Raw genomic sequence first — 19,202 nt, forward strand, 5'->3', positions numbered from 1 at the left:
TTTTGCACTTTATTTTAATACTGGATCTCACTGATTTCTGCCACTGTGCACTTCAGCCTCGCTGGCTCTTGAGCTTCCAAGCAATCCTCCTGTCTCCGGTCCCAGTGTAGCTGTGATGACAGATGTGGAACACTACACGGAGCTTTTCTGTGGGTTCCCAGATTGAACTCAGGTTGTAAGGCTTGCATGGCAAGCACCTTTACCTGCTGGGCCATCCCTCTGGTCCTATTTCTGCTTTGGATCAACTCTATCTATCTGTCTGTCTGTCTATCTATATATCTTCCTCCCCCTCTCTCTCATGAGTATGTGTGTTATACATACATATCACATATTGTGTGGGTATGCTTGCCTATACATGCTTATGTGGAAGCCAGAGGTTGATGCCAGGTGCCTTCTATGACTCCTCAACTTACTTATTTCTAATGATTTATTTAATTATTATGTATTTGTGTACCTGCATCTGTGGGGGGTTGTGCACACACGCATGCATTATGTACATGTGTGGGTGCCCACAAAAGCCAGAAGAAGGCATCAGATGTCCTGGAGTTGACTGTCAGACAACCAGCATGGATGCTAGAAACTGAGCTTCAGTCCTGTAAAGAAGCAGCTAGTGTTCTTAGCAACTGAGCCTGCCTTCCGACTCCCACTCTGTGTGCTAGAGACAGGGTCTCCTGCGGGCGATCCTGGAGGTTGCCTCCGCAACTAGGCTGGCTAACCAGTGAACCCCAGCATCGGTTTCTCCTCCCTTGCACAGCACTGGGGCTACAGATTTGTTCTGTCACTCCCTCTTTACACAGATGCTGGGAACGTGGACGCATGTCCTCATGTTTGCACAGCTAGCCCCTTCCCCACTGAGCCACCTCCGTAACCTGGCAAGTCTTGACAAAGGAGCCACAACACTGGTACTCTCCCGCAAGAAGAAAAGAGAAGATGGGAGGGCCTGGGTCTTACAACCTGCATCCCAGACATGTATCTTTGCATTTCCACAAGCGTTCCTTTTAATCTCATTTTTCATTCCCATCTTGCAACCGTATGCCTTCCTATTGATCTTAGTTCTGCTGCTTGGAGACACCAATGAGAAATGCTGAGAACATTTGATAAATAAAAAATATCCATCCACCCAGTACGTGACTCCTGCTTAAAAAATTGTGCAAGTAAAATTGTGTTATTTCTGCCGCCTGTTAGTTCTGGAGACGAAACTCTAAGCCGTGCATGTGGAATTAACTCCAGGGATGGGTGGAGGCTCTCTAAATTTCAAATCCCAATCTGATTCCGAAGCCCATCATTGCCTTAGAGAAGTTGCCTTGTGTAATTATTGATTACTTCAGCCGTACTGTAATTGAACTCACATCTCCAAGACCTCAGTTTAGATTGTAGCATTTGTGACTTCTTTTTTTTCTCTGAATGAGAAATGAATTCATTTGCATCAGTTACATCTTTTAGAAGTTCTTAACCAGGAAAAAACTCTACAGCGCTGACTTTGCTAGCTTAGACTTAGCCAGGCTCCTTGATATACTGGTGCATATTTTATTCAAACGATCCTTTGTTTAAAAAATACACAGAGGCAACCCAAGAGAAGAGTTTTTATCAAACAGCCAAACCAGCCCAGGACTCGAAACTCTACCCTTCATCTCTGTCCTGTGAGAAACGGAGGTGAGAAGCACGAAGTAGAAAAGAATTTGTTTGCGCTCCGGTGGCTATAGCTTCTGGTTGTCTATTTCCTGACTCCCCAAGCCCTTGTTTTATTCTCTGTGAAAATGAAAGGGTGGATACCCGATTCTTCAGGAACGCTGACGCTTTCTGTGTCTCCTCCATGACACACAAAGATTGTTCTTCGGGAGCATCTGGTTCCACTTCTGTGGCAAGGTTAGCCAGCTCTTTTCCTTCATTTTCAATTTACTTAAGAGCATTGCAGATATTCTGTCCATTAGTGACAGAATGCCGGAGTGGATCCTAAGAAGTGGCCTTGGGAATTGGTCTCCATCAAGGTGAGCTCTGAATGATGAGATTCCCCAAGTAAGTTTACTGCGGATGCAGAACCGGGTGAAGCCCTCACAGCACAGCCATGTTTCTCTACGGCCACATACACTTAGGGAAGTAAAGCACACTCCATCTCTGATTCAACAACTGGAGGGAGAATTTATTAGTTCACACCACTTGAAAATACTCATATGAGCTGTATCATAATCCTGCTAAAATTTGTACATATTTTTCCCTCATCCAGGGTCATTTTTCTGTGGTTTCACTTACTTGTAGTCAACCATGACCCCGCCCAAAAAAATTGAATGGAACTATCACAGAGATAAATGATTAGTAAGTTTAAATTTGGGTGTCTTCTGGGGTACCGTGATGAGACTCCCTGCCATCCCATCTGTCCCCACACGGATCACTGCTTTGTCCAATGCATCCTCACCGCGTAGGCTCCACTCCTGTTGTAGCTCAGGAGGTGCCTTGATTGCTAGAAAGGAGAGCATGTTAGGATGTTGTTATACGTTATCGCTAAAATGTTATTATGATACTGCTGCATCGTAATATCTGTGGGTATGAAACTGGCATTTTATTTTAAATTCACCTCTACATACTGAGCACTAAATAATGAAGCTGTGTGATGCTATGATTTCTTCAAGCATGGCATACTCTCTCTTGGCTCACAAGATCCATGAGGCTACTCTTTCGGAAGTGACATAAGCAATACATGATTGGTGGAACTGCCTGGAAGTTGTTCAAGAAACTCCAGTGGTGTCACACGGATACGTCACCACCCCTGCTGAGGTGAGCTTTTTCAGGGATGCAGCTCCATGAGCTGCTACTCTCCTACATGCTCCTGTCATCCACACTCTGTAGTCCCTTAACCAGATGAGGAAAGTAGCTCCAAATCCCACCTACCGCTCTCCCTGAAGAAGAGGAAACATGGGCACACAAAGAGCTGTGAAAGACGCACACACATACACACAGCAGAACAACCAGATGAAACGCAGTAAGAGCATAGCCATCTGCACATCCGCAAAGAGGCTGCAGGAGAAACCAGTCATGCCAGGACCTTGATCTTGGACTGTCCTAGTTACAATACCTTGAAAAATAAGCTTCTATTATTTAAGCCACACTGTGTGCATGTATGTCTGTGTGTGTCTGTGTGTGTCTTTGTGTATCTGTGTGTTAGGTGATGATAGTGTCATTGATTTGAAACAGGATGTCAGGTACCCTAGTGAAGGCGTAAGTCACAAACAATGCCACACCAATGTGGGATTATGATTAATAGGGTGATATTTATTTAAAGGGGAAAAAACTTACAGATCACTGTCAGCCCTCTGCGTAACCAGGAAGGAAGTCAAGTCACCGGCGGAGCAGGAAGTGAAGAGAGAGAGGAGAGGGAAGTGGCCGCTTTTTTAAAGGGAGAGAGACCACGCCCCAAGGGGCTGGTATCTCAGCGGCGATAGGCTGGAGGAGTGGGAGGACCTCCCGTAACACCCTAGGTTGATCTCAAAATTGATATGTGACTGAGGCTGGCCTTGAACTTCTGATTTTCTCAAGTACTGAGCACATACAACTAACTATGCCTGACTCTGCAGTGCCAATTTAAACACCAATATGAGCATGAGACTAAATATCAAACACAAATTTCCACAGTTCACATCTCATGTCTCGTACACGTATGTGTATTCATTTGTTTACCATCCCTACCCAAACAACAAAACCCTAGGAAACACTCCTTTAATGGTTTTACTGTCACTCTTGCTTGATACCTGCCCATTCTCCCAACACTCCAGCTGAGATTTATTGATAAGGAGAAAGTAAAAGCAGCAGTAACTGTGATGTGCCCTTTCTCTCCTTCTGTGGCATCGTTTTGAGCTGAGGGATGGTTGTCTAATATGGAAGAACAACACAAGGGACAAACAGGACTCTTCCGTTGTTTCTGTTTCTCAGAAGTCATTCCTTTCTTTTTGTATTCAAAGCAAGTTCTGGTTCAGAAGAACAAAAAAAGCCCCACACTGGGATTGCAAAGACCCATTGATGCAGCTGTAGGCGCAACTGATTCCCTGTTTATTCAGTGTGCACTACATCTGGATACTTTATGGAGTCCACTGGGGTTCTATGCCCATGGCACACACTCCCGAAAGCTCTACCTTAGAGGATCCCCCTAAGCTGATGTACCTAGAATGACTGCGCGTGCCTAGAATTCAGTCACAAATCACAGAAGTCTGTTTTCTATAGCTGCCACTGGAGTCGTTGGGATTCTCTATTCTGTCTCTCTCAATTCACTAAAACCACACCTTTCTTTCTTGCCTTCTCATTTTGTGCTCTGATTTGCCATCCAAGCAGCAAAGCTAAGTATCCAGGCACTCTCAGATCCTGTAGAGGTGTTCATAAGAACAGGGATTACCTAACGGACACCACTGTGTGTTCAAGCTGTTAGAGCAAGCTTGAGCACCTAGCACTCTCTCTTACATGAACGTCCTCTTCTGGAGGGCAGCATCACTCACTGGCTTGGCTTTTGGTCCAGGGAGACATCTGTGGTAACATGAGCTTATGCTCAAACTCATAACTCCCAGACAGTTATGCTCATGATGAGTTTGTCCAAGATTGGGTGAGCTTGTAGGTTTCTTCAGGCCTGAGCAGGAGCTGAGTCACAGAGATGCTGTTTCTCACAGAACTTTTTGTCAAGACGAGTTGCATGGGGTTGAATTGAGAGCCTTTGGAACAGTGTAGGATGGAGTTCATAGAAACAGCTCTAAATGTGTGCTCAGTGTCATTTTTTTCTGCCCTATTATTAGTGACATCAGAAGAAGCTCTGTTCCACTACTGAATGGCAAAGCTGGCCCTCTAAAGAAGTTTTCCTTCACTCTCCTTGCAGCTCTAAAGAAGGAAAACTAAAGAGTTTTCCTTCATTTTCCTTACGGAAAATTCCAAAGACTATCAGGGCAAAAATTACTCCACAGTATCTGCTTGGTGGCTCTGATTTCTTCTGGACTGTTGGAAACTTACCTACATACAATCTCTACCACTTGTTATTCTATACTCATATGAAAATGAAAGAGAAACTGTCAAACTCCCCTGAGCTTGGATAGGCGTCGTTCCCCAGATCTGTATGGCAGAGACTTCTCTGTGTGCTTCTTATTCTCAGTAGCAGGTATCACTTTCTCTCTGAGTCCGTCCTGTTTAGCCCCCACCCTGACCTCTGTAACAGCTATTCTTTGTGTTTGTGATAAATCCTATGACCAAGACTGACTTAATGAAGACCATTTACTTTGGCTCATGAGGAGGCGTGGGAGCATGTGGAGGGAGGAGAGTCTGTGGGAGCAGAGGAGGTGTGGAAGCATGTGGCCAGAGCAAGAAGCTAAGAAATCACACCTCCAACCACACAGATGAAGCAGAGAGAGTGAACTGGAATTGGGACAAGACTCCAAACTCTCATACTGAGGGCCACGCCTCCTCATAGCCTCCCCAAACAGCTTCAGGAAGCAGAGAACAGGTGCTCGAATGTGTAAGCTTACGGTGGATACTTCCAATTCAAAACACCACACACTCAAAACCAGACTATAACTCCAGAAAGCTAATGAAGTCACAACTGCTTAAACTGTACAGCTCTATTTGGCGACGGTCTCTCCAGAAGGAAGGGGCACTGCTCCCAGAGAGAGGGAGCCTTATTGGTCGGGTCACTTTAATGATGGAGAAACTGAAGAAGAGTCAAGCGAGAGCCTCTCCCAAGGGCACCCCTGCTCTACAACTGGAGCACGTGTGATCTTGTCTCTGGGCTCCCAGACAGATCTATATATTATTTAAAGAGTAATCATGTTGCTGGCCCTGTGATCTTTGTCTGTAATTAGGTGAAGATCAGATTCCCACTGAGAAGTGGCGTGTGTGTGTGTGTGTGTGTGTGTGTGTGTGTGTGTGTGTCATGGCATTCAGCTCAAATCGGTTTCTAATTATTCATAGTAACTGCAAAGCGTCCTTAACGTTGACTTGCTAATGTCACTTAATTCTGCGCCTCTTCCTCACCCATGTGACTAAATGAGAACCTATGAGACCAGTCCCTAGGTCACCGTCATGAGTGATTTAGTCGTCAGCCTTTCTAAGCAGCCTACCTGGATCTCAATTAGCACTAATTATTGTAGGAACTTATCGCCCAAGTAAGGAAATGTCTCCCTTGATAAAAATCTATGCTGCAGAAGAAGAAATTTAAATTTGCTGCTTCTGAACCAAACACCCAGACCATGAGGGAAAATACTTGACCTTTAGGAGGAGAAGCTTAGGCGCCAAAGTGAAAGGAGGGGACTTCCAAGCTACAAAGTCATGAAGATGCAAGGCGAGAGTTGGGGTGAGTCTCCTCCACAATCAAACAGTGATTCTGTTGACACCAGGCATAGGATTGCTCAGAAGCCCTGGCTAGCTATTGTCAGATGCACAGTGCAGAAGGAGAGAGGCTTCTTTTGTCCCTGCCTCTGACATGTCTCCCCACAGGTAGATTACTGTATACACACCATGGGGGTGCAGGGAAACAGGGGGCATAAAGTCGGGCTTCTCACCATGCTGGGAAATGTCTCACTCCCAAGGTTCTTCCTCCAAGGGCACCTCTTTCTCCTCTGGCAGGGTCTCTGGGCCTCAACACTCTAGGGGTTCAGTCCGGATGCTTCCCTGCTGTGGCTGGATTGTGAACCATGGAATTTGTAGCACCCCCAGTTTCTATCCAGTAGGTGTCCTTCATACCATTGGACTGTGAAAACCAGAACTACCTCAGTACACCATCAAATGTTCCCAGAGTAGGTGGAAACACTACCCTGGGGAGATCCCACTCTTCCGGGGCCCCAGCAAGTTCATGGAGAAGGTGAGGAATGTTTTAACTTCTAGTGTCTGGGGATTTTTACAGAATTTGGTGGAGAATTTTGCGACAGCTTGGTTATCATGTAACTACCTACAGGCAAGTAAATACTTCACAGACTCTGAAATCCTAAGAATGAAAGGTCTGGGCGTTCCCTCCTTTGTGTCAACATTGGGCTTTTGTTGTTTTTGTTTTCCTGAGAAGCAAACAGAGCAGCAGGACCTGTCTGCCGGTGAGCAGGCATGAGGTAAGGGCTGGCAGACCTTTGCTTTACTTTCTATTCTGAGTGATTCCATCCTGCTGCACCTGTATCATCTTGAAATCCATCTTTGAATGCAAAGCACTGAGCTAAAGGTCAGAGCACTGACAGTGGCCTCTAGCACTGACAGGTCACAGCACCAACAGTGATCTGGATCATGAGCTAGAGGCCAGAGGACTGATAGTGACCTCTGACACTAGCAGGAAACAATACCTCTAGTACTGCAGTACTGAGCTAGAGGCCAGAGTACAGATGGTGACCTGGATCACTGAGCTAGAGGCCAGAGGACTGATGGTGACCTGGATCACTGAGCTAGAGGCCAGAGGACTGATGGTGACCTGGATTATTGTACTAAAAGGTCAGGGTACTGATAGAGACCTTGAGCACTGAGCTAAAGGCCACAGTAATGATTTTCACCTTGAGCACTGACGAGGCAAACACCATTCTGACTCATTGAAAAAACTTTTACAATAATTCTGCATTCTAGACATCATCATTATTATTATCATTTAACAAATGAGGAAGACAAAAGTACTCAGAGATTAAGAAACTTCAGCCAAAACAAAAAGTATCATCTTTCCCCGCTTTGCTACTCCTGGATGCAGGCATGAGGGAACGCAAGCTGGCCTGCAGTGCAGGCATCCTCATTACCTGGTTTATTATGGTGGCATTGACCGTATCCCAAACATGTGACCAGTCTTGGTGCCCATAAGTGGCTGAGTAGATTAAGAAAGTGTGGTGCACATATAAGTATGTATACACAATAAAGTATTATTTGGTCCTAAAAAGACCAGAACTGATATGAGATTCCCCTCTGTATGCTATGAATATATTTTATTACCATTGGTTAATAAAGAAGATGTTTCAGCCTATGGCTTAGCAGAGTAAAGCCAGGCAGGAAATCCAAACAGAGATATAAAGAGGAGGTGGAGTCCAGGGAATGCCATGTAGCTGCCAAAGGAGAAAGAGGCCCAGAACCTTTACCTGTAGGCCACAGCTTTGTGGCGATACACAGATCAATAGAAATGGGTTAATTTAAGATATAAGAGTCAGTCAGGGATAATTTTGAGCTTTTGGCCAAGTAGTGTTGTAATTAAAATGGTTTCTGTGCGATTATTCAGGTCTGGGCAGCTGGGAAGGAAAGAGCAGTCTCTCCCTACACAGAATTTTATAATTTCCAGGAAAATTGGGTGGAACCAGAGATAATGATATTAAATGAAATAAGGCAGACTCCAAAGACAAATACTACAGGTTTCCTCTTCTATCTAGAGTTTTCATTTAGCAGTAAGGCAGGACAAAAGAATGGTGTTACTTGGGGAGACTGGAATGACAATCAGGGAAAGACAAAAGGAGGAAAGCAATAGAGGATGAGAGAGTAAATTTGACCAAGGTATATCATAAACATAGATAAGCATATCTTTATAAAATTATGTGCTAATATTTAAAGTTTTCCTCCATGCAAAAGTCTTCTAACCCATATGTGTGATACCATGGGCAAGTTCATATGCATATGTACATACGTAAGACACAAATAAACAAATGTCAAAGAATTAATGACTACAGAAAAGTAGCAAAAAGAAAAAAGTACACACCCCTCATCCTGCTAGTAAGTAAAAAGCCAAGAATCAAACTTAGGAAGTCCACATTCTCAGCCCCTCTGACTTCCTAAGCGTGTGGGAGTTCACAGGCTGAAGCAAACCACAGTCAGTAGCTACCTGATGGCAACAGAAAGCTTTAATTGTTTCTCAGGATGACTGAGTGCAGCATTTATTGCAAAGCCCACATGTGCCTTGCTTGCTCCCCCACTGTCCGCAGCCCTGTTGCCTGCCCTATTGCCCCTCCTACCTTACAGAGAAGACCCCATCTCCCTCCCAGTTCTGCCCCCTTCTGCTTTCATGCTGCATGTATTCCATTACTCTCCCTTATTTATTTCCATCTCTCCTTCCTTCAGGTCTCTTTCTCTCCTTCCCCAGTTGCCTTTCTACTGTAATGACAAACTCCCCACATGCCTATATTAACACACACACACACACAAATACATAATCTACATATTATTAGAAAATGCAACATTTGCCATATTTGTCTTTCTGGATCTGGGTTATTCTGCTTAACATGATTTCCTTGAAATCATCACCATTCCCCTCTCCCTACAGCTGAATAACATCCCAATGTATGTATGAACCACATTTGCTTCCCCCAATGACCACAAAGGCAGCAGAGCCCATAATTAGCTGCATGCAGAATCTTGTGCACTTACACGGCAGGTGGATTCTTTTTACAAAATACAATCAATGGAAAGCTTTCAATTAGCTGTTCCAAACCCAACTTACAAGAGTAAAGTCCTGGTCATTAATTCTCACTGAACAATTTCCTTCAACTAGCCCACTTCTCAGCAGTTTGGAATCAACCAAGCCAGAGCTCATGAGGTCCTTTGCATCCTGCTCACAGTTCATTCAAAACAGAAGTGTCTGAGTTAGCGATCATGCGGACTGACAATCTTCCTGATAGCGGTTCACTCATTCATTCATTCCAAACTGTGGATAGAGACATGGGTGCTGGTGTAGAGAATACACAGTACCAAAGCCAAGTCAGCTTCCTCCAGTGAGCAGCACTAACTAGGATCCGGGTAGTCAGTGCTCATGAGTGAGCACAAAGGCTCTCCCTACCAATAGGTCCTCTACTGCTCTCCAAGCAAGAGTCTGTGCAGGGGCTGCGGGCGCTGCTTCCAGGCCCTGCTTCCTAGTTACAACCAAGTTTTATTGCATTCTCTAAATAGATATAAAATAGTGGGGGTGGAAGAAATGGAATTAGAGGAACAGACTTCCTTGGGTGTCTGGTGGACCGTTCAGGGTGGGTAAGATTCGGTTTTCTGTAGTCTCGGAGCATTTCCTGCCCTCGCTAAAAGCAACTGTGATAAATTCAGCCGCAGCGTCGCCTCCCTCTGACTTCTATGCTGCGGTGTGATGGATGGCGTGAAGCCGCTTTGTTCACTCATTGCTCAAGCTTCAGCTACACATCAGGAAAGAAACTCACTTCATTTTCATTCCTTCCTGTCGCCGTAAATCCCAAGAATTAACTGAGTAGCTACAGTGCTTTCTTGTAAGAATGGAACCTCTTCTCTGGTCTTTGGGGCTACTCTTTGGCAAGGCAGAGTGTAATTCTCCATGTTGGACATTCTCAGAGGGGAAGCTAATACAGTTAAATAATTCTCATTAACTCTGAGTAGATAATAAAATGGAAGTAGTATTAAATCCTTCCATTTTAACTAGACCAAAGATCTTTTGAAGATCTAAAATCTTTTTCTAGCTTTTCGTTGCTTCCCAAATTGTCACCCAACTTTATTTTTTTTTTGCCTCTAACACTGGGTTCCAGGTTCATTTAATATAAAACATCATTTAAGCTTCTCAATGAATCTGAGGAAAATAGTATTATCCCATCTTGTCACCAAGGGCCTCAGCTTTAGAGACACAGTGTGTCTGTCAAATGTCACAAAACAATAGGACGTAACTATGGTCTGCTAACAGCAGCTCCAATAGTCAGTGATTGCACGGGGGCTACCTGGTTACCTGCCACTATTAAGAATGAAAAACAGATAAAAATTCAGGCCATGAAGCATGCTAAAGAACACCACATGTTCATACCTTGTATTCCTGGGAGGTCTGAGTTTTCCGTGTACTCTACAAGGTCAGCATTCATATTTTCCCACATTCTTACCTTTCCCTACTGCCCCTTGTTTCACCTCCAGTCCCTCACACTTCCGGCTTCGCTGCAGACTGTTCTGGGAAAGCTGGGTGTTGGGACACAATATGAAAGCAAATACACAGTGACAGTAATGGACAAGACCCAACAAGTGTCCTCCCACCCCTACGCATGGATCCCATGACATCAGTCATTTGTTTCTAAGCTATTCTGCTAGGTCAGGGCCAGGCAATGCTGTTGGTCACATGCAAAACTCTTGCAGGATCTTGCTGAACAGGCCTTGGGAAATGCATTGTTTTTCTACCTGCCAGTTAAGAAATGACATTGCTGCATTCAAGGAAGAGTGGAGACATCCAGTGGCCATGTATGTTGATAACAACTGAATTATCTGTATAAAGAGAGGATTTGAATAGCACCTTGTACTGAAAAGGCCTGAGGAGATTTCTGATGCAGTCAGAAAAGTGTTGTGGAATATTTGTATACTCTGTGAGGATGTATTGCTGTGGTTGGTGTAATATATATATCCGAATGGCCAATTGCGAGGCAGGAGATATAGGGACTTCTGGGCAGAGAAAAAAAAAGGAGGAGACACAAGACACAAAGGAAGCATAATGGGTAGTGAGTGCCAGAATGTAGATTAATAGCAAAAGGTCAATTTAAGTTGTAAGAGTGAGTTAAAAACAAGCCTAAGCTAAGGCCAAGCTCTCATAATTAATAAGTGTCCATGTCGTTATTTGTCAGATGGCGCCCCAAAGAAAAATATGACTACAGGAAAGTGCTTGCCTCGTGAGTGTGAGGGTTCGAGTTCAAGTCCCAGAACCGACATAAGAGTCGAGTGTGGTGGCATGCACTTGCCATTCCAGGACTGGGGGGTGGAGACAGGCATACCTTGGGGACCTGAGTAGCCAGCCTAGACTACTTGGCAAGATCCAAGACAATGAGAGACCCGCTGAAAAGACACTTTAAAAAAAAAATCCTAAGGTGGAGGTGCCTGAAAAATAACACCTGAAGTTGGCCCTGGTCTCCATGTACACAGGAACATATATGCTTGTTCACACATACAAAGACTTTCTGCTTCTGGCTATTTTATCGGGTATTGTAATTATGACCTTTGGGTAGCCAGTATGCCTACCTGTAGACTGCCACTGACCAACCAATAGGTTTATCCAGATACTCCTACCTGTGAAGACCTGGGCTATAGCTTTCTCTACTGCTTTAGACGATCACTGTATTAAAGTGATTTAACTTTCTCCAAAAACAATCTAAACATAATAGATTATTTGACTCCTTCTAATGCTATCTAAGGCCTTCTGGCCTCCGGTGTACAGAATATACTAATATTAGCATGCATCTACCTTGCAATGATATAGAGAAAAATGAAAATGGTGGAAGGGTCAAGAGGACCTAAGTGCAGTACAGCTTGGGAACGGGGAGAAAGAGCACATGTGTGTTTAAATTCCCCTCAAGTAGTAGTACTGAAAGTTTCTTGATAATGCTGAGATGAAAAAAAAATTGCCCAAGATAGAATTATGTATAATGACTCACCAAACAAAGTTTATTTATTATGATTATAATTCTTCTTACTTGGTCTGGGAGATGGCCCAGAATTAAGAGTACTGGCTGCTCTTCCAGAGAACCTGGGTTCAGTTCCCAGCACCCACATGGCAGTTTATGACTGCCTGTAACTACAGCTCTAGAGGGGTTCCATACCCTCTTCAGGCCTCTGTTGGCACTAGGCATGCGTACACTGCACACACATAAATGTAGACACTTGCACATGCACATAAAATATAAATACATATTTAAAAGATAAATAACTCTTCTTGTCACCATATTGGAAACCTTTCAACTTAGTAGTCAAATCTTCACCAGAAGAGCACAAAAAGGCACTCAAGACAAGCAAAGCAGACTGAGAACAGGAGACCGCCAAGACCTGAATGCTGGGAGGCTGGGTCGGTGTATCTGCTCTCTAGGCTTCTAACTCAGGGCAACCACCCTCAAACAAGTCAGGGAAGCATGCAGACCTCTTCAACGTATTCTCCACTGGGGCTGGCTGTCCTAATGCTTCCCGTGGCCCTCACTGAGGAAAACCCACAGGCATGTCCTGTGGGCCAGGCAGACTTTCCTAACTGTTCCACAGATCACCAAACAGACACGTCCTGTGGGCCAGCGAGACTTTCCTAACTGTCCCACAGATCACCAGACACGTCCTGTGGGCCAGGGAGACATTCCTAACTGTTCCACAGATCACCAGACACGTCCTGTGGGCCAGCAGACTTTCCTACCGTTCCACAGTTCACCAGACACGTCCTGTGGGCCAGGGAGACATTCCTAACTGTTCCACAGATCACCAAACAGACACGTCCTGTGGGCCAGCAGACTTTCCTACCGTTCCACAGTTCACCAGACACGTCCTGTGGGCCAGGGAGACATTCCTAACTGTTCCACAGATCACCAGACACGTCCTGTGGGCCAGGGAGACATTCCTAACTGTTCCACAGATCACCCAATAGCTGGTACAGCCACAGTACCTTGTGTCCTGTAACACAATAGGAATCAAAAGGGAAGCTGATGAGCTTCTGAAAGAAAAGTACTGATTCCCTTAATAGGAGCTGTCACCAGGTTAAAATAACCTCCAGTTGGGGGCTGGAGACATGACTCAGTGGCTAAGATCCCTAGCTCTTCTTCTAGACGATTGGAGCTCGATTCCCAGCATCCACATGGTGGCTCGCAACCATCAGTAACCTCAGTTCCAGGGCATCTGATGTCCTTGTGCGCCCTCCTCGAGCTCTGCATGTACGTGTTGCACAGGCATGCGTGCAGAAAAGAAAACCCATGCAAATAAAACAAATGAATAAAAATTTTAAAAGGTAATGACTTGCAGTGGAGGGATTTCAGACTGATGACAGGCACCATTCATCTGGTTTGTGAATCCCATCCCATAGACTCTCAGCTCAGAATAAAGTGAATCCAAATTATTTTAAGTGAACCATAATTATATATGTCCAATTATCCAGATTTTATTGTAAAATATTTCTGTGCTCTACAAGTGATAATGGGGAAGAAAGAGGGTATAGACTAGGTTCTGACCTTTGTTCTTTAAGCAGATCCTACATTTATTTATTTTGCTGAGGGGCACATTTGGGGAGGGTCAGAGGGTAATTTGTAGGAGTTGATTTTCTCCATCTACCGTGTGGGTCCCAAGGACAGAATTCAGGTCATTAGACTTGACAGCAAGATACCACTGAGGCACCTCATGCCCCCCCTTTACCCTTGTACTTTTTTAATTTTAACAACTTTATGTATATACTGTGACCATATTCACCCCCTAGTCCACCCTCTTCCTCCTCCCACCTCCACTGTCTTCTTCCCAATTCGTCGCCCTCCTTCTTCAATGCCTTTGCTAAGCATGCAGGTCTTTCACAGGCAGCTGCTCTGTGTTCCTCATCCACATAGCCATGTTAGATCCAGAAGATAAAGAGCTTCCCACTCCTTCTATCCTCTGGCCCTTACAGCCTTTCTGCTCCCTCTGGGGTGTTCCTTGCACCCTGGAGGAGATGATACAGATGTTCTGTCCAGGGGCTGGGGACTCAACAGTCACTGGCTCTCAGTGATTTGAATCCCAATTCCTGTCTGTTGCAAGTCTGTCTACATGAGCTTTGCAGAAGAGATCCCCTCATTCTGGCATTGTCGAGAATTCTTAGATATTCACCTAATCTGCACTCATTTTACCTATTCTCTTGGCGTCTACTCACCTTAAGTACAAAGCTTGTGTAGAGAGTCTCTCCGATAAAGACTTTTGCAGACTGCATTTCCTTGGCAAATGTTATGCTTTCCTGTGGCTTTGGACACACGGAGGATCAGAGGTCAGTGACACAGTCCTAGCTTTCCAACTCAAACATTATCTGACCTTATGTTAGTGGACACACATTCTGTGCTCAGCTTTCTAGTTCAGAAAATTAGTAATCAAGTGGCTGGTAAGGGGCCGGCACCGTAAAACCTTGACTTGTCTCTTTCTCTGCCCGTGATTAATTGTTCTATCTAAACTACATTATAACTGTGCAAAAGCCAAGAGTCGTCTGATGCTTTCAGGTCTTCGAAGATTTTCTCCTTCCCAAAGCAAGAACAGTGGAGTTTTTTTTTTCTTAAGAAGTTATTAGGAACATTTAGATGCAGGCAGCACAGAAATGTCTCCTGCCTTATTTTCCTCTACACATGCCCTGAAGCCATATTACACCACCTGTATTCTGAGAAAGGCAAAAGAAGTCAGAGGGAGATGAGAAGTTAGGAATCCCAAAACCTCACTTCCCGATATAAATGCTAATTCTTTTCAAAGAAAGTAAGAAGAGGGGGATGGAAGAGCAGTTGCAGCTTATGCTGGTTCTCAACAGTTTGCCATGGCACGAATTTGAAGATTTTTCCTCTTCCTTGCCTGCCAAGCCAGGGGTAAGAGAAAGATGAGCAGTGAGGGAAGAGGCAAGAGTTTGCTTTCCTCTTCTAAAGCACAGCCTTTGCATTTCTTGCCTGAAGTTTAACTTGATTATGCATTCATTAAAGAGGAGTGATGGCGATGATTAAACAAAAACATCTTTAAAATGCAGAGTTCATTTCAGCCCATTTGGTTTTGTTACACACAAATTGGATTTGCATGGCATCCCGCACAGCAGGTACTCCACTTGAAATCAAAGACAGATGCTTTTACGGGATTAAAAAGAAAACCGAGGGGGAGGGGGCGAGGGCTAGAGATTGAGATATTTTGCATTTCGGTAATAACGGTCCGGAATGAAATAGTGAATGTCTTGCCGCATTATCCATATAAGTGTTTGGGCTATAATTAAAAGGAAACAAGAATTCCCATCATAACTTGAATAATTGTCAAAGAGGAACATTTAATTTGCAGGGGGAAAAATGATTTCTCCCATAAATGTCTAATAATACCTTAGCATATTTGAAATTTAATCATAAGTGGCTTAGAATTAAACCGTGTGAATTATTGCTGAAACATTTCAAGTGGTGACATTAAATGCTTTGTTTGAAATTAGCCATTAATTCAAAAGTCTTCTCGCGAGCTGCTGTGAGAAGTTAGCTCCTTGTCTGTAAACAGGGGTTCCCAGTTCTCCCACTCGATAATTAATCTCCGTCTCTCTCTCAGAGTCATACTGCTAGCTCTCTTCCCGCATTCCTTTAGTTCTGTTACTCTGGATACTACAGTTTTAAGATGGATATGATCTGCTGTTTTAAATATTTCCTGCACATTTGTCAGCTTATGGGACATCTGTTAATATTTTTCATGAAAAAGAAGGACCAGGCTAAAAGTCAAACGTGTTGATCACCTTTCAGTAATGTTCTGCATGTATCCAATGTCCTTACCCAACAGCAAATTGATTCTATTGATAGCTACAATTGTTGGCCTCTCTGTAGCTACCTACGCTCCTATGGTATGGACTTGTAAACTTAAGAGAAAGGGGAGTCTACTTCTTCACCTCATGAATTAAGGCTTGCTATGAATAGTGCAGTTTGGGGCCAGGGATGACAGCATGTGGGTCCTAAGTCTAGTCTGTGGAGGCCGCATCGCATTTTCCACGTCCCCCGTCCCACGTCCTACGTTCCGTATCCCACAGTTTGCATTCTGTGTCGCATACCCCATGTCCCATGCCCCGCATTCTGCATTCCACATCCCATGCCTTGCATCTTTCCTTCCACATCCCATATTCTACATTCAACACCTTATATCCCACATCCCATATTCCACGTCCCACATCCCACGTCCCTCAGTCCGCACCCCACAGCCCACACCCCAATTCCACATCCCACATCCCAAGTCCCTTATTCCGCATTCTATGTCCCACACCCCATAGTCCACATCCCTCGTCCCAATCCCACGGCCTACACCCCAATTCCACATCCCACATCCCAAGTCCCTTATTCCGCATTCTATGTCCCACACCCCAATTCCACATCCCACACCCCACACCCTACATTCCACATCCCATCTCCTTCATCCCGTATTCCACATTCCACATTCTACATCCAGCTAGCTATCTTCAACTCCTTGCTCTGCAACAGAAAGAGTTCCAAGCTACCCAGATGAAAACTGAGAGTGATTGACGGTGGCATATCTCTTTAATCCCAGCACTCAGGAGACAGGTAGATCTCTGAGTTCGAGGCTACACAGAGAAACCCTGTCTTGAAAAACAAACAAGCGTGAAGAAGGTGCCACATCAAGCCACAGCTCCCACTAATATCTGACTTCCCCACAGAAGCAGATCATCCCAGTCAGAGTGTAGCTGACCACAACCAAGTCTAGAAAACTGCTGGGTTGAGTTTAGCACTTGCAAAAATCATTAGTTTGATAGCATACAAGGTGACATTAAGATTTTGTGTCTCTCCACTCAGAATGGCTATTAGCTAGAAAGCAAACACCAGCGAATGCTGATGCGGATACAGTATAAAAGAGTACTCTTACTGACTGTCAGAGGGAACACAAGTTGGTACAGGTATTTCAGAAAGCACTTTGGCAACCCCTAAAATTGAGCCACCACAGGACTGTGCAGGAGGTACACAAGGGTGCTACAGAGAAACCAGCTCATCTGTGTTTGTCATGCTACTGTTCATAACAGCCCACTTACAGAATTAGCCTACAGGCCCATTTACAAAGGAGTGGACAAAGAAATGTGGCATATCTATGTGAAAGAGTACTATTAAGTGAGAAATATGGACATAAGAAGGACAGATGCAACTTGAATATCATCATGATAAGAAAAATTAGCCAGACTCAGAAAGACAAATAAATAATAATTTTCTTTCATATAAAGCATTTACTACTACTACTACACACACACACATACACACACACATACACACACACACACACACACACACACACACACACCATAAACGAAGATAGAGTACTTGGGAAGAGAAAAAGGAGACCAGACCAATGGGAGCAGAGTAGAAACAGGAGAGGAAAATGTGTGGGTGGACATGACATGTATAAATCCCATAGTGACACCTGCTATCCTGTTCAGTTAATATATGCTAGGAATTAAGAAGCATTAATTTGGGAAACACTTTGCTACACATAAGGGAAAATTACATGTCCATACACACATATATTTGATTTGGACTTTTGGTGACAAATATTTTTCTACCAATTTCAAGCTCTAGAATCTTCTCTCCAGACTTTGGTTTGGCTTCTCATCATTAGCATCTAAACATTCTCTGAGGGGGGAGAATGAGCTCTGGTGAGGTGGTGTGAGTGTCCCCCCCCCCGCCTTAGAAGTTCAAGAGGGAAAAACCTGATAACCTGTGTAATGCCACAATTCCCACCCAAAGTCCGTGATTTCTACACAAGGCATTTGTCTTTAGCTGTTAGAACTGCGAAGGAAAAAGATTTTCTCACATCCCATAGATCTTCAGAGTTTCCAACTTTCTCTTGCCCTTCATTTTCATTTTTTGTCTGAAGTGACTTTTGTGTTCATCACTAACCTGATCAGAATCATCTTGCAGCAAGTTCAGCTGCTCACTACAGAAACTAGCCATCTTTGCAGGCTAAGATATCTGGTGTACCCTAAGCTTTTAATGTGTAATTAGTTGGTGGGGTGATTCATGTATTACTCATTTTTTTTAATTGAAAAAAAAATATTTTTTCAGTTCTTTAATTGTTTTATTGAGCTATGTATTTTTCTCCACTCCTCTCCCTGCTTCCCCTCTAGCTTTCTACCCTCTCCCATGGTCCCCACACTCCCAATTTACTCAGGAGATCTTGTCTTTTCTCACTTCCCATGTAGATTAGATCCCATGTATCTCTTCCTTAGGGTCCTCTTGGTTGTCTAGGTTCTCTGGGATTGTGACTTGTAGGCTGGTTTTTCTTTGCTTTATGTCTAAATGTCACTTGTGAGTGAGTACTCTTTCTGGGTCTGGTTTACCTCACTCAATAAGATGTTTACTAGAGCCATCCATTTGCCCGCATATTTCAAGATGTCATTATTTTTTCCCACTGTGTAGTACTCCATTCTGTAAATGTGCCGCATTTTCCTTATCCATTCTTTGGTTGAGGGCTTAGGGTCTTAACTGGGGTCACCCTTGTGGATTCCTGGGAATTTCTCTAGTGCCAGGTTTCTTGTTAGCCCCATAATGGCTCCCTCAATCAAGATATCTCTTTCCTTGCTCTCATCTCTGTCCTTCTTCCATCTCCTCTATCCTGTTCCAAGTTCTCCTCCCCCTTCTCCTTCTTCCCTTTTTTTCTTCTTCTGTCCTAGCTTCTCCCCCATGCTCCCAATTTTGCCAGGTGATCTTATCTATTTCCCCTTTCTAGGTGGATCTATGTATGTTTCTCTTAGGGTTCACCTTGTTACTTAGCTTCTCTAGGATCATGGACTGTCGGCTTCGGCTTGTAATCCTTTGCTTTATAGCTAGTATCCACTT

This window comes from Microtus pennsylvanicus, chromosome 8, assembly GCF_037038515.1.
Source record: "Microtus pennsylvanicus isolate mMicPen1 chromosome 8, mMicPen1.hap1, whole genome shotgun sequence".
Lineage (NCBI taxonomy): Eukaryota > Metazoa > Chordata > Mammalia > Rodentia > Cricetidae > Microtus > Microtus pennsylvanicus.